Below are 14,166 nucleotides of genomic sequence, written 5' to 3'. Positions count from 1 at the left end.
AAACCGGCACTTCTGTTCCCCTGAATGAAGGGGTTCAGAGGTCGAACGCGTGCGTGGGAGAGGCAGCGCATGCGCATTGAACTTCGTTTTTTTTTACAGCTTTTCCCGGGAGGGTAAGTCTCCAGAAGTTAGACATGTAAAAAGCAGGCGTAAGGCCTGCTTTTTACAAGGTAAGTGGTGAATTAATTAAAATTAAAACATTTTTTCCACAGGTTTATTATTTTTAAATACTTTAAAGAAAGGTAAGTTTATTTTTAGCCCCATTAGAAAATAAAATTATTTTTTTCAAAAATTTAAATTATTGTTTAAAATAGTTATTTCTTGTAATTTATAGTTTATTTTAAAAATGTGATTTAAAAAAAAAAATTATTTGACGATTTAGTGATGTTTTGGGGCTGTAGTATTTCTAAGTTTGACAGCACTTCCTGTCAGACTTATGAATGGAGCATTCCCTGCTCCGATTGGCTCCCCATGGCCCACGTGATCCCAGGGGACGCATCGAACTAACTGCGCCCCTGGGATACGCAAGCACTGCGTGCCGGCAGCTGGACCAGGCCCCAGATCGGAATTCCACGGGGGCCCACAGCTCAACGGCCGGCGCGCAAGTTAAGTGCAGGTCGGGGGCTTGCACCCGCGGGAAGCCCCCGACCCGAATTTCTGGACCTATGTCTTTATGAAATGTCAGGTTACCCAGAAATACTCTATAAAGTTTACAGTACTATGATGGACATTTGCAACATGTTTATTGGTAAATAATTTTAGTGTTTATGTTTCAAAAATGCAACGTTGGGGATTCAAGGAACATTTTCCCTAATTCAACCTCAGTTACAGTAATATTGACATGGTAAATGCCACCATAGACCTGATGCATATTTCTGCAACATTCCTGTTAGGAGTCTCATTCTCATGCTCTACACTTTCAGTTGTGTATTCTGTATTCAAACTCATTAATAGTCTATTCCTGCAATTTACCCTTTAGAGGAGCCTAAAGTACTTGTGTGCTACGAGCTCCTTGCTTGAATGTATATGTCTTGTGGAGCTGGAAGAAGCACCTCAGTGTGCAAGAGGAACGACTGGTGATTAAGTGTCTCATCTTCAAATGATCTACTCTGTACATTTATATTTACTTTTCCTACTGTTATAAAATTTGGGGTATTTTTATGCTCAAATATCATCATTAGGAATTGAAAACTTTCCTGCTTTGGACTCTCTGGGGGAAATTTTTCGGGGGGGTCAGTGGGTGCGTTTGGTGGCGGGGCGGGTGGGAATTTTTTTATGTCAACCCACCTCCATGCTAGACTCTCATATGTCAGGCCTGTCATCGCTGAACAGACCCGACACCAAGCGGTGGGGGAGGCAATTTAGATTTTTAAAAGCTTGTTAACAGGCACCTAAAAACTATTTTAAGCTCAGCTTTAGATTTTAAGAGTTCGCCCATGGCTTCCCCACTGCTCGGGGATCACGTCAGGTAAGGAGGTTGGGAGTTCTGTCAGCATGGGATGATTTCTTAACTTGACAGCTGCAAATAGTGTATAAAAGCTTCCATTTCATTGCTGCCTGGGACGCCAGGGATGGCCTCACCATGCCCAGATTTACTTCACTTGACGCTGTACACCCTGGCTGCCACATGATGCGCTAGGTTGGCACCACCCCATACCAACACCATAAAGCATCCCTACAATGCCCAAGCCATTCCTTTCAAACTCATCACCATTGCGGGGGTTACCGTTAGGTCTCACCATTCACTGTAACTCACTAAGCCACTTCCAAAGGTGCACACAAATCTGTCTAAGAATGCAAAGTGTTGAAAATAAAGATTTCAATGTTTGACAGCACATTACCAGAAACTTCACATGTACCCTTGTGTGTTGTTATTTGTTATGATTGGACTAGGATGAGGGTGAGTGTGAGGGGTGGCTAATGGGATGGGGAAGTGATAATGTAGATAGAGAGGGATGGGTGGAGCTGTAAGGTAAGTTGGTGTGAGTAAGGATGAGTAAGGGAAGGCAGAGTGATGGGGATGTGATGAGTGGCACTGCAGGATGAGGTTGAGTGTTGCTTTGCAGTAACGTTTCATGATTTACTGAGATAATTGAAAGGTTTGCACCACTGCAGCCTGGTCCTCCTGACGACGTCCCTGCTTGTGTCCTCCTGTGCAATGTGCAACTAGGCTGCATTGGTCTCTTGGGGAGGTCTCTTACGCCCATTGGAAGGGAAGAGGACCTCCCTGTGTGCTGTGCTTCCCTCCATAAGCATATGGAGGGAGTCCTGGGAGAGCCTGGGTGCAGCCGTGCACCTCCGCGCAGTGATTGTCAGCGTTTGCAGAACCTCAATGCTGTAGAACACTGACAGCACAACTGTCAAAATCAATTTGTGCATGGTCCCTTTAAGGAAACGGGATTGGGGGTAAGGTACTGACTTGGATAGAGAACTGGTTGGCAGACAGGAAGCAAAGAGTTGGAATAAACGGGTCTTTTTCCGAGTGGCAGGCAGTGACTAGTGGGGTACCGCAGGGATCGGTGCTAGGACGCCAGCTATTCACAATATATATAAATGATCTAGACGAGGGAACTAGATGTAATATCTCCAAGTTTGCAGACGACACAAAGCTGGGTGGGCGTGTGTGCTGTGAGGAGGATGCAGAGAAACTCCAGTATGATTTGGACAGGTTGGGTGATTGGGCAGATGCATGGCAAATGCAGTATAATGTGGATAAATGCGAGGTTATCCACTTCAGTGGCAAAAACAGGAAGGCAGATTATTATCTGAACGGCAATAGATTGGGAAAAGGGGAAGTGCAACAAGACCTGGGTGTGCTTGTGCACCAGTCGCTGAAGGTAAGCATGCAGGTGCAGCAGGTGGTTAAGAAGGCAAATGTTATGTTGGCCTTCATAGCGAGAGGATTCGAGTACACGAACAAGGATCTCTTGCTGCAGTTGTACAGGGCTTTGGTGAGACTACACCTTGAGTATTGCGTGCAGTTTTGGTCGCCTTATCTGAGGAAGGATGTTCTTGCCATGGAGAGAGTGCAGTGAAGATTCACCAGGCTGATACCTGGGATGGCAGGAATGACGTATGAGGAGAGATTGGGTCGATTAGGCTTATATTTGCTCGAGTTTAGAAGAATGAGAGGGGATCTCATTGAAACTTATAAAATTCTAACAGGACTAGAGAGACTAGATGCAGGAAGGATGTTCCCGATGGCGGGGGAGTCCAGAACCAGGGGTCACAGTCTAAGGATAAGGGGTAAGCCATTTAGGACTGAGATGAGGAGGAATTTCTTCATCCAGAGAGTGGTGAACCTGTGGAATTCTCTACCACAGAAGGCAGTTGAGGCCAATTCATTAAATATATTCAAGAAGGAGTTGGATATATTTCTTAAGGCTAAAGGGATCAAGGGGTATGGGGAGAAAGCAGGGACAGGGTACTGAATTTGAATGATCAGCCACGATCTCATTAAATGGCAGAACAGGCTCGAGGGGTCGAATGGCCTACTCCTGCTCCTATCTTCTATGTTTCTATGTTTAAACCGGCTAATGACGCGTCATCAAGTGACGTCATCAGACCTGCTTCCTTCAATCGGCTGCGAAACGCACTGGGCGGGGCTTAACAAGCTCAATCAGCGAAAAATCATTTCACAGAGCGGGCTGGAGCCAGCAGCGGGGTCGCACTCTGGCACTGACTCCGGCCGCACTGGACCCATTGAGGTAGGGGAAATCGCGGCCTCTATGTCACAATCAAATAGCCACAAGTTAGACACAGCCAAGCCAGATAAAGAGCAAAAGCTCCCTTTTCTTTGCACCAACAAGAATAAACCTTAGACAAGCCCCTGGACTATAGCAGTGTGAATTTTTCTTTTCCTGCACCAGTTGTCCACATGGCCTGTCTGGTCAAGGGTACCAATTTGTGGCCAGCTTTCTGGCGTGGACTCAGGTCCATTAGAAACTGGATTGAGACTGGCAACATCCATTTCACCTAGGACCACTGAAGCTCGCAGAGAGAGGAGAGTTCTCTCTAATCATTTGGCAGCAACAGCTACAGTTAGGCTCAATGGGCTAGATCTTGATTTTGTGCAAGAATAAAGTGGGTGATAACGAGTCAGCAGCCCGTTTTACAACTCTCCCAATTTTTATTTCCAATTGAAGTTAATGGAAATAACAATTGGGAGAGATATAAAATGGGCTGCCAACTTGCTATTGCCCGTTTCACACTATCGCACAAAGTCAATATTTACCCCAATGTCTCTGAGCTAGAAAGAGGAAAACTGGCCAGGGCTTCTGCCCATTTTTGCAGCGTGCAGATGTTGGATAAGGACTCAATTGTGCTCATCTGTTGTGGCCTCCATTGCCTAACACCCCGCCAGCACTAATCTTGACACATACATGAAGGATTGCTTCTTGGCTTAGGTAGTGGAGGGCAGCCCATTATGGAAATGAATGACTCATTGACTTAGAGAGGATGGGTGAGGGAGGTGTAAAAACAACAAGAACTGAAAATAGTCCCAGAGAACCTAACAGCATCTGTTTTTTAAAAATTGATTTTAGGGATGTGGGCGTCGCTGGCAAGGCCAGCATTTATTACCCATCCCTAATTGCCCTTGAGAAGGTGGTGGTGAGCAGTCTGTGTGGTGTAGGTGCTCCCATATTTCTGAGAGATAGGAAGTTCCAGGATTTTGACCCAGCGACGATGAAGGAACAACGATATACTTCCAAGTCAGGATGGTGTGTGACTTGGAGGGGAACTTGGAGGTGGTGGTGCTCCCATTCGCCTGCTGCCCTTGTCCTTCTAGGTGGTAGAGGTCGTGGGTTTGGGAGGTGCTGTCGAAAAAGCTATGGTGTGTTGCTGCAGTGCATCTTGTAGATGGTACACACTGCAGTCACGTTCTGCCGGTGGTGAAGGGAATGAATGTTTAAGATGGTGGATGGGGTTCCAGTCAAGCGGGCTGCTTTGTCCTGGATGGTGTTGAGCTTCTTGAGTGTTGTTGGAGCTGCACTCATCCAGGCAAGTGGAGAGTATTCCATTAAACTCCTGACTTGTGCCTTGTAGGTGGTGGAAAGGCTTCGGGGAGTCAGGAGGTGAGTCACTCGCTGCAGAATATCCAACCTCTGACCTGCTCTTGTAGCCACAGTATTTATGTGGCTGGTCCAGTTAAGTTTCTTTTCAATGGTGACCCCCCCAGGATGTTGAAGGTGGCGGATTCGACAGTGGTAATGATGATGGTAATGCAGGGATCTTACATTATTTCCTCTCCAATCTATTCAACCACACCAATAACACTTCTTTCCACCAGTTTCAGATTTTCCATTTTGCTGCCTTCAGTACTTTAAGGACTCTAATTGTTTTCTTGCCTCACAGCTGCTTGCCTCTGTCAGGTTTCCTTTAGTGGGGTGCAGACAATGAATGGGCCGTGGGCTTGTTCACAGTTTATCCATTGCATCGCTCAAATGACAGGAGGCACATTCATCAGAGCCAAAGCGACAGCATTTCCCCAGGGTAGGATGTGTGATGTAGGGTTTAAGTGAAGTCTGGGTGGTTGAGTACACTGGAAAACTCTTTCAGCTCTATTAGGACTTCAGATACACAAGATAAAAATCTCCTATAGCTATTAACTGTTATAGTTCTGAATCAAATACAGCTGGGCAGTCTCACTCCAGCGTCTAGTGGACACAAATTACCCCTAACTCTGCACTCATTTGTCAAAACAAGGTATTTTCACTGCAAGAGGACATAGAAGGCACTGGTTTAAGAAATGGAACTGATATGCTGGTGCAGTACATAGAGCACTTCTGTAGCTTGGGCTCATATCTATCTTTGACATGGTATATCGGCTTCCGCCACCCTTTCAGGTAATGTATTCCTTATCATAACAACTCACTGCAAAAGGAACATTCTCCTCATCTCCCCGCTGGTTCTTTTGCCAATTATCTTAAATCTGTGTCCTCAGGTTATCGACCCTCCCGCAGTAGAAACAGTTTTTCCTTATTTACACTATCAAAACCCTTCACAATTTTGAACACCTCTATTAAATCTCCCTTAACCTTCTCTAAGAAGAACAATCCCAGTTTTTCTAGTCTCTCCTTAGTCCGTCATCCCTGATATTGTGCTAGTAAATCTGCTCTGCATCCTCTCCAAGGCTATGTGAACCCTCAGGTCCCTCTGTTCCTGCATCTTTAAAATTGTTCCATGTGAATTGTATTCATGTGAACATTTGAATAAAATGCCTTTGTCTGCTGTTTTCAAATAAAAGGGTTAACACCTCTGGTAAGCAGGTGTCTTATGAGGCAAAAGATCATATGAACATATTACAGGAAACTTTCGATTAACCGGCCCCTAAATAACCGGAAATGTCGGTTAACCGGCAAAATTCAGGAGTCGGTTTCAGCTAACTTTTATTACTTTTATTACTTGCACAGCAACAAATTGAGGAAGGCAAGGGTTTGGCTGCAGCTGTTGCTAAGCTACAGAGACACTTGCAACTTGTGGACGTTCTTCTGAAGCACAGGGTTTGTTGCTTCATACAGAGCTCTAAGGTCCGTATCTTTCACTATAGCGTTCGGTTATCCGGAATTGTTGCTGACACGGCACCACGTCGGTCCCGTCCGTGCCGGATACCAGAAAGTTTCCTGTAATCATTTGTACACTAACATCAGCCAACATATTGGCCCGGAATTTGCTGTCAATGGCAAAGTGACGCCGATCACTGCTGACCTCGAAATAAGCTGCCTACAGAGATCTCGTGATCTCTGTGGTGAAACCTTCAGCTTTCTCAACCTCAATTTGATTGTAGTGCTATCAAAAGGAGATCCCCAGCGTACAGCAGCAGTGGTGTTATCAAGCTGTCGAAGCAGCCAATTATATTGAAGAATTCTCACACACAGCAAACCAGGAAATAAAAAGCAGCTTTTATTATTCACTTTAAAAAAAATTTACAGTGAGCAAAATAAAGATTGGGGCATACATATGGGGTTAAGGTAGAAGCTAAAATATTGTAAATTTAAAAAAAAATTATTTAAAAAATTGAGTAATTTTTATCATAATGGAGAAATTTGACATTGCACAAATATAAAATTAGTTTTTCAGGACCAGAACAGTTGTTCAGCAGTCAACAAGGCATTAAAGCCCCAGTTACACCTCTTTAAACAAGACTTAACTTTTTATGGGGTGTTTAACAGTGATATTAGAGCAGAAAAGGAGAAGTTTTCATCAGTTCAAGTGATTTCACTGATTACCAGTTCCATAGTGTTCCATAGTGCAGCCTATGGTGGAGCAGGGAATGACTGACCGCAACTTCAAGGGGCAGTGGTTAGAGTCTCTCTTGTTGGAAATGGTCCTGAAACTTGTGTGGCGCGAAAGTCACTTGCCACTTATCAGCCCAAGCCTGAATGACGTCCAGGTCTTGCTGTATGTGGGCACGGACTGCTTCATTATCTGAGGAGTTGCGAATGGAACTGAACATTGTGCAGTCATCAGTGAACATCCCCACTTCTGACCTTATGATGACGGGAAGGTCATTAAAGAAGCAGCTGGAGATGGTTGGGCCAAGGACACTACCCTGAGGAACTACTGCAGCGATGTCCTGGGGCTGAGATGATTGGCCTCCAACAACCATAACCATCTTCCTTTGTGCTAGATATGACTCCAGCCGGTGGAGACTTTTCCCCCTGAATCCCATTGACTTCAATTTTGCTAGGGCTCCTTGATGTCACACTCGGTCAAATGATGCCTTGATATCAAGAGCTATCACTCTTACTTCACAACTAGAATTCAGCTTTGTTGCCCATGTCCAGTGTCAGCTGTGGCTCAGTTGGTAGCACTCTTGCCTCTGAGTCAGAAGGTTGTGGGTTCAAGTCCCACTGTAGAGACTGGAGCACAAAAATCTAGGCTGACCCTTCAGTGCAGTACTGAGGGAGTGCTGAACTGTCAGAGGTGCTGTCTCTGTGATGAGATGTTAATCCAAGGCCCTGTCTGCTCTCTCAGGTGGATGTAAAAGGCCCAATGGCACTATATTCGAAGAAGATCAGGGGAGTTAGTCCTGGTCAATATTTATCCCTCAATCAATATCACTAAAAAAAAACACAAATTATCTTGTCATTATCACATTACTGTTTGTGGGAGCTTGCTGTGCACAAATTGGCTGCTTGTTTCCTACCTTACAACAATGACTACACTTCAAGAAGTACTTCATTGGCTGTAAAGCACTTTGGAATGTCCTGTGGTCGTGAAAGGCACTGTATAAATGTAAGTCTTTCTTTCTTTTTATGGTTGGACCAAGGCTGTAATGAGGTCTGGAGCCAAGTGGTCCTGGCAAAACCCAAACTGAGCATTGGTGAGCAGGTTATTGGTGAGCAAGTGCTGCTTAATAGCACTGTTGACGACACCTTCCTTCACTTTGCTCATGATTGAGAGTAGGCTGATGGGGCAGTAATTGGCCGGATTGTATTTGTCCTTTTTATGGACAGGACATACCTGGGCAATTTTCCACTTTGACAGGTAAATGCCAGTATTGTAGCTGTACTGGAACAGCTTGGTTAGTGGCGTGGTGAGTTCTGAAGCACAAGTCTTCAGCACTGCAGCCGAGATGTTGTCGGGGCTCTCAGCCATTTCCTGATATCGCGTGGAGTGAATTGAATTGGCTGAAGACTGGCTTCTGTCATGGTGGGGACCTCAGGAGGAAGCCGAGATGGATCATCAGTGGTAGTGAATGCTTCAGCCTTGTCTTCTGCACTCACGTGCTGGGCTTGGCCATCATTGAGGATGGGGATGTTCATGGAGCCTCCTCCTCCTGTTAGTTGTTTAATGGTCCACCACTATTCATGACTGGATGTGGCAAGCCTACAGAGCTTTGATCTGATCCATTGGCTGTGGGATCGCTTTGCTCTGTCCATAGTATGCTGCTTCCGCTGTTAGCATGCATGTAGTCCAGTGTTGTAGCTTCACCAGGTTGGCACCTCATTTTTAGATATGCCTGGTGCTGCTCCTGGCATCATCTTCTACACTCCTCATTGAACCAGGGTTTGTCCCCTGGCTTAATGGTAATGGTAGAGTGCGGGATATGCCGGGCCATGAGATTATAGATTGTGGTGGAATACAATTCTGCTGCTGCTGATGGCACACAGCGCCTCATGGATGCCCAGTTTTGAGCTGCAAGATCTGTTCTGAACCTAACCCATTTAGCATAGTGGTAGTGCCACACAACACGATGGAGGGTGTCCTCAGTGTGAAGATGGAATTTCATCTCTACAAGAACTGTGCGGTGGTCACTGCTACCAATGCTGTCATGGACAGATGCATCTGCGACAGATAGATTGGTGAGGACGAGGTCAAGTAGGTTTTCCCCTCATGTAGGTTTTCTCAACAGCCGCAGGCCTTGCAGGACTTGGCCAGCTCAGTCAATAGTGGTGCTACTGAACCACTCTTGGTGATTGACATTGAGGTTCCCCACCCAACGTGCATTCTGTGCTCTTGCTACATTCAATGCTTCTTCCAAGTGGTGTTCAACATGGAGGAGTACTGATAAATCAGCTGAGGGGGAGCAGTAGGTGAAAACCAGCAGGAGGTTTCCTTGGCCATTTATGACCTGATGCCATGAGACTTCATCGAGTCTGGAGTCATTGTTGAAGACTGCCAGGGCCACTCCTTCCCGACTGTATATCACTGTGCCACCACTTCTGGTGGGTCTGTCCTGCCGGTGGGACAGGACATGCCCAGGGATGGTGATGGAGGAATCTGGGACATTGGCTGAAAGGTATGATTCTGTGAGTATGACTATGTCAGGCTGTTGCTTGACTAGTCTGTGGGACAGCTCTCCCAATTTTGGCACAAGTCCCCAGATGTTAGCAAGGCGGACTTTGCAGAGTCGACTGGGCTGGGTGTGCCTTTGTCATGTCCGAATCCGGTGCCTAGTTCAATGCTGGGTGATCCGTCCAGTTTTATTCTTATTATTGTTTTTCATAGTGGTTTGTTACAACGGAGTGACTTGCTAGGCCATTTCAGAGGGCAGTTAAGAGTCAAACACATTGCTGTGGGTCTGGAGTCATGTATAGGCCAGGCCGGGACCAGAGTGGGCAAAACTGTGGCAGATGGATTTCAACACAGACAAAAAAGGATAGATTCAAGAATTTTTTAAATGGTGAATAGCTAAGAACAGTGGAGGTCCAAAGAGATTTAGGGGTGCATGTAGACAGATCAATAAAATGTAGTAGTCAGGTACAAAAAATCATCAAAAAGGCTAATGGAATTTTAGCCTTTATAACTAGAGGGCTAGAATATAAAAGGCAGGAAGTTTTGCCACAGCTGTACAAAGCCCTGGTTAGACCACATCTGGAGTACTGTGTACAGTTCTGGCCACTGCACCTTAGAAAGGATATATTGGCCTTGGAGTGCAGTGCAGATTCACCAGAATGTTACTGGGGTTCCAACGGTTAAATTATGAGGAGAGATTACATAAACTAGGCTTGTATGTTTTGGAAAATAGGAGGTTAAAAGGTGATTTGATTGAACTTTTTAGGATTCTGAAAAGACGGAGAACCTTTTTCCACTGGCCGGGGAGTCTAGGACAAGGGGACGTAACATTAAAATCAGAGCCAGGCCATTCAGGAGCTAAGTTAGGAAACACTTCTTCATGCAAAGGCTGGTAGAATTGTGGCACTCGCACCCACTAAAAGCAATAGATGCTAGCTCAATTCATAATAAATCTGGGGTCGATAGATTTTTGCTAGCCAAGGTTTTAAGGGATATGGAGCCAAGGCAGGTGGATGGAGTTAGGATACAGATCAGCCACGATCTCATTGAATGGCAGAACAGGCTTGAGGAGCTGAATGGCCTCTTCCTGTTCCTATGTTCCTAAATCATAAGACACTGCCGTGCTCAGAAATGCTTCCACGTAACGTTGTCGTACCTTACAAATCTGATTTGTTTTATGATTGTGGTAAATTGCTTTTGTCTGTGAAAAGTGAGAAACATCATAATAGTTCAATAACCTACATTCCAGCGCAGTGTTGGTAGAAAAGGATGTTCCTGATGATTATCATTACCCAGGGAGGAGCTGCTTTGGTTTACTGAGGGTCAAGTCACCGGATTCCTTAAGATTGATTTTTCTCCAATTTTCTGATCTGAAGTTGCTGATTCACGCCGGGGGGGTATGGTTTCGCATGTGTTGGTTGCCGTTTGCCTTTGTACAAGGGGCCATTGTTTTGAGCACGCGTGGGAAGTGTCAGCAGGCTGTTTGACCATGGGGACCACCTGAGCTAATCTCAGCCAGAGCCAGAGTGGGGCCCACCAATCAGCCTCGGCATTATATATATCCCTCTCTCAGTGTCCAAGAAACCGGTCTTTTACTCACGGTCAGGCTCACATATTTAGAATGCGCACCTGAGCAAAATATTGGATGAGGGAAAAGAGAGGGGGAAATTGGGAAAAAATAAAAGTAATCAGAATAATTTGGTTGGTACTCCCAGATTTAGGAGCTGTAGCAAATTCTCAGTGGGAGCTCCTGATATAATTAGCTGAGTAACGAGCCTCAATGTGGACTGGAGTTGTTTTAATGTACGCGCAGTAAACTGTACAATAGAATTCTATTTTCTTCTCCTCTGATATATCATAAAAGTAATAGCACATTGCACTGATAGTCTGCTCTGAAGAATACTTGTAGAAGCCCCGATTAGGAATCTCATTTCAATAGGACAGTACAGCTCCACCACATGAGCGAAGAAACAGTATCCAGACTGGCAAGAAAAGCAGGAAAATTCCTGGTGCACCAATGGTGTTGCGTACGAGTCTACCGTAGCTCCTTTGTAAAGCCTTCTCTCCCTTTCCCACCTCGCCCATCACTGGCCAGTCGGTTGCATATTTCTTCAACCCTTCAACTAATCCTTTTATAATCCCCGTTTGTTTCTTTTCTTCTTGTGTACTTTTGATTCTGTTATCTTATCAGTCAGGTCAGTGCTTTTACAGGTACTGCAACTTTGCTATTCAGAATGATTATAGCTACACATCTATCGCCTGTCTCTGAGCCGAGGTGAGTGTAACCAGCAGAGATTTCATCTATTCTAGATCAATGTGACTTGAATTGAATCTAATCTTCAATATAAGTGAGGCAGCAGTGTTTGTATTTTCTTTTAATCCTGGGTTTTAAAGAATACTTTGTGAGAAAAAACAGGAGGATTTTAGGAGTATACAATTTGATATTGGAGTTTAAGGAGGTAAGGGGGTTCAGTATAAGACGCAAAGGCAAATACTGGTCACAGTGAGCAGAATTGCTTTTTTATGGAGAAGCTTATCTGGAGAGTCAAGTTCTCTAGTGTAGGGCACTACCAAGACTGAAGAGTAGGAGAGATCAGATCAATGACATAGTGGTTAGTTTAACACCGAGATTTTCTTTTGTATGCTTTGCAATAGAGCAGACTACCTCAACTAATGTTTCCCTACTTTTCAGCAACAGTGGTAAGGAGCTGATGCCACGGCTCAGAGAAGGCAGCAGAGTGCTCCAGAAGATAACAGCAAGAGGGGTTTTACTCTTTGGTTCTCACTGTCATTAGTAGGGATTAGACCAGGTACAATCTAGTGTGATGGTTGCCATGTTCACTCTTCCTTAGATCTCCTGATGGAAAGTCTGCACATGTAGACTCAAGATGAGGTCCGAATTGTGCTCGTCTGCGATGCCTGCCTCATTAAACAGACACTCATTGTCTAGGCGCATGTATAAAGAACGGCTACTTCACTAAGGAACAGTTACAGCTGTATCTGACAAGATTTGTTCTATGATTGTGGTAAATTGCTTTTGTCTGTGAAAAGTAAGAAACCTCGTAATAGTTCAATAACCCACACACAGGAACGGTGCGCATAGTGGTTATGTTACTGGACCAGTAATCCAGAGGCCTGGACTAATAATCCAGAGACATGAGTTCAAATCTTTAAATTCAGTTAATTAATTCAAAAAGTTAGTATCAGTAATGGTGACCATAAAACTACAGGATGGTTGTAAAACCTATCTGGTTCACTAATGTCCTTTAAGGAAGGAAATCTGCCACTGTTACCTGGTCTGGCTGGACTCCATACCCACAGCAATGTGGTTGACTCTTAACTACCCTCTGAAATGGCCTAGCAAGCTACTCAGTTGTCAACCTTCTCAAGGGGTCATTAGGGATGGGCTAAAAATGCTGGCTTTGCCAGCGACACCGACATCCTGTGAATAAAAAAAAAAATTCCAGTTCAGTATTTGTAGAAAAGGACAGTTTCTGATGACTATCATTACCCAGGGAGTAGTTGGGAGGAGCTGTTTTAGTTTACTGAGGGTGAAGTCACAGGATTCCTTAAAAATGATTTTTCTCCAATTTGCTGAAGTTGCTGACTCACGTTTGGGGTATGGTTTCGCATGTGCTGGTTGCCATTTGCCTTGCACAAGTGGCCATTGTTTCGAGCTTGCGTGGATGGTGTCAGCAGGAGGGAAAAGGAAAAACATTGAGGTGTCATGAATGGGATTTGTTAATGGATTGAAAACGCAATCAGAATTTAGTTGCAAAAACAACCTTTCTCTGTACTTCTGCTAATTACCTCATTGTAATCCAAGTCAGTGAGCATCCTGTAGGGAAAAAAGAAAAGGGGCTCAAATCTTCCTCCGCATATTCCAGGGTTCTTGGAGTGATTGCAAGGCAGCAATCTAATCAAGGAGAGCCGACTTCATAAATTGCAAGATTGAAGCTTGAGTAGTTTCCAACTGGCATGTGAAAACCTTTGAAAAGGTTACTGTCTTATACTCACTCCAGGGTATCTCTTTATTTTAAAACTAAATAAGGTGAATATTTTATGGGTGATTTTATTCAGATTTTGGTCTACTTTGTCATGATGGCCGTGGCTGTCAGTATGATCATTGGCATTTGATAGTAGAGGGACAACTATCCCTGGGTTCGGAAGAGCAAAATTAGGCGATCCTAACGGCTCTCTAATGATGCTCACTGAAAATCATGTGAGGATACAACTGGGCTGCACTGGATGGCCAAGCCTTCAATGTTGAATAGCTGTCCTCTACTTACTCTCTGGGCTCCCATACTAAAGGACAACTGGTCCCCAGGGAACGATACTCCAGCAAAGAGCAAATGCCTTAAGAAGGTGAGTGGAGGAGAGAAAATTGGTAAGAGGAAAAATAATGCTGTACCATTTGGAGTCTAC

General features: G+C 44.7%; 1 protein-coding gene across 1 annotated transcript in view; it reads left to right on the top strand.

Annotated features, from left to right (window-relative positions):
- Positions 1-14,166, top strand: part of LOC147102691 (protein shisa-6-like) — a 631,586-nt gene that overhangs the window by 76,446 nt on the left and 540,974 nt on the right. The gene's annotated exons all lie outside the window — the stretch shown is intronic.

Source organism: Somniosus microcephalus, chromosome 21 (assembly GCF_052327205.1).
Source record: "Somniosus microcephalus isolate GS21.2 chromosome 21, FLI_Smic_1.0, whole genome shotgun sequence".
Classification (NCBI taxonomy): Eukaryota; Metazoa; Chordata; class Chondrichthyes; order Squaliformes; family Somniosidae; genus Somniosus; species Somniosus microcephalus.
The sequence above is the reverse complement of the archived record's forward strand: the minus strand, read 5'-3'. Positions and strand labels throughout refer to the sequence as shown.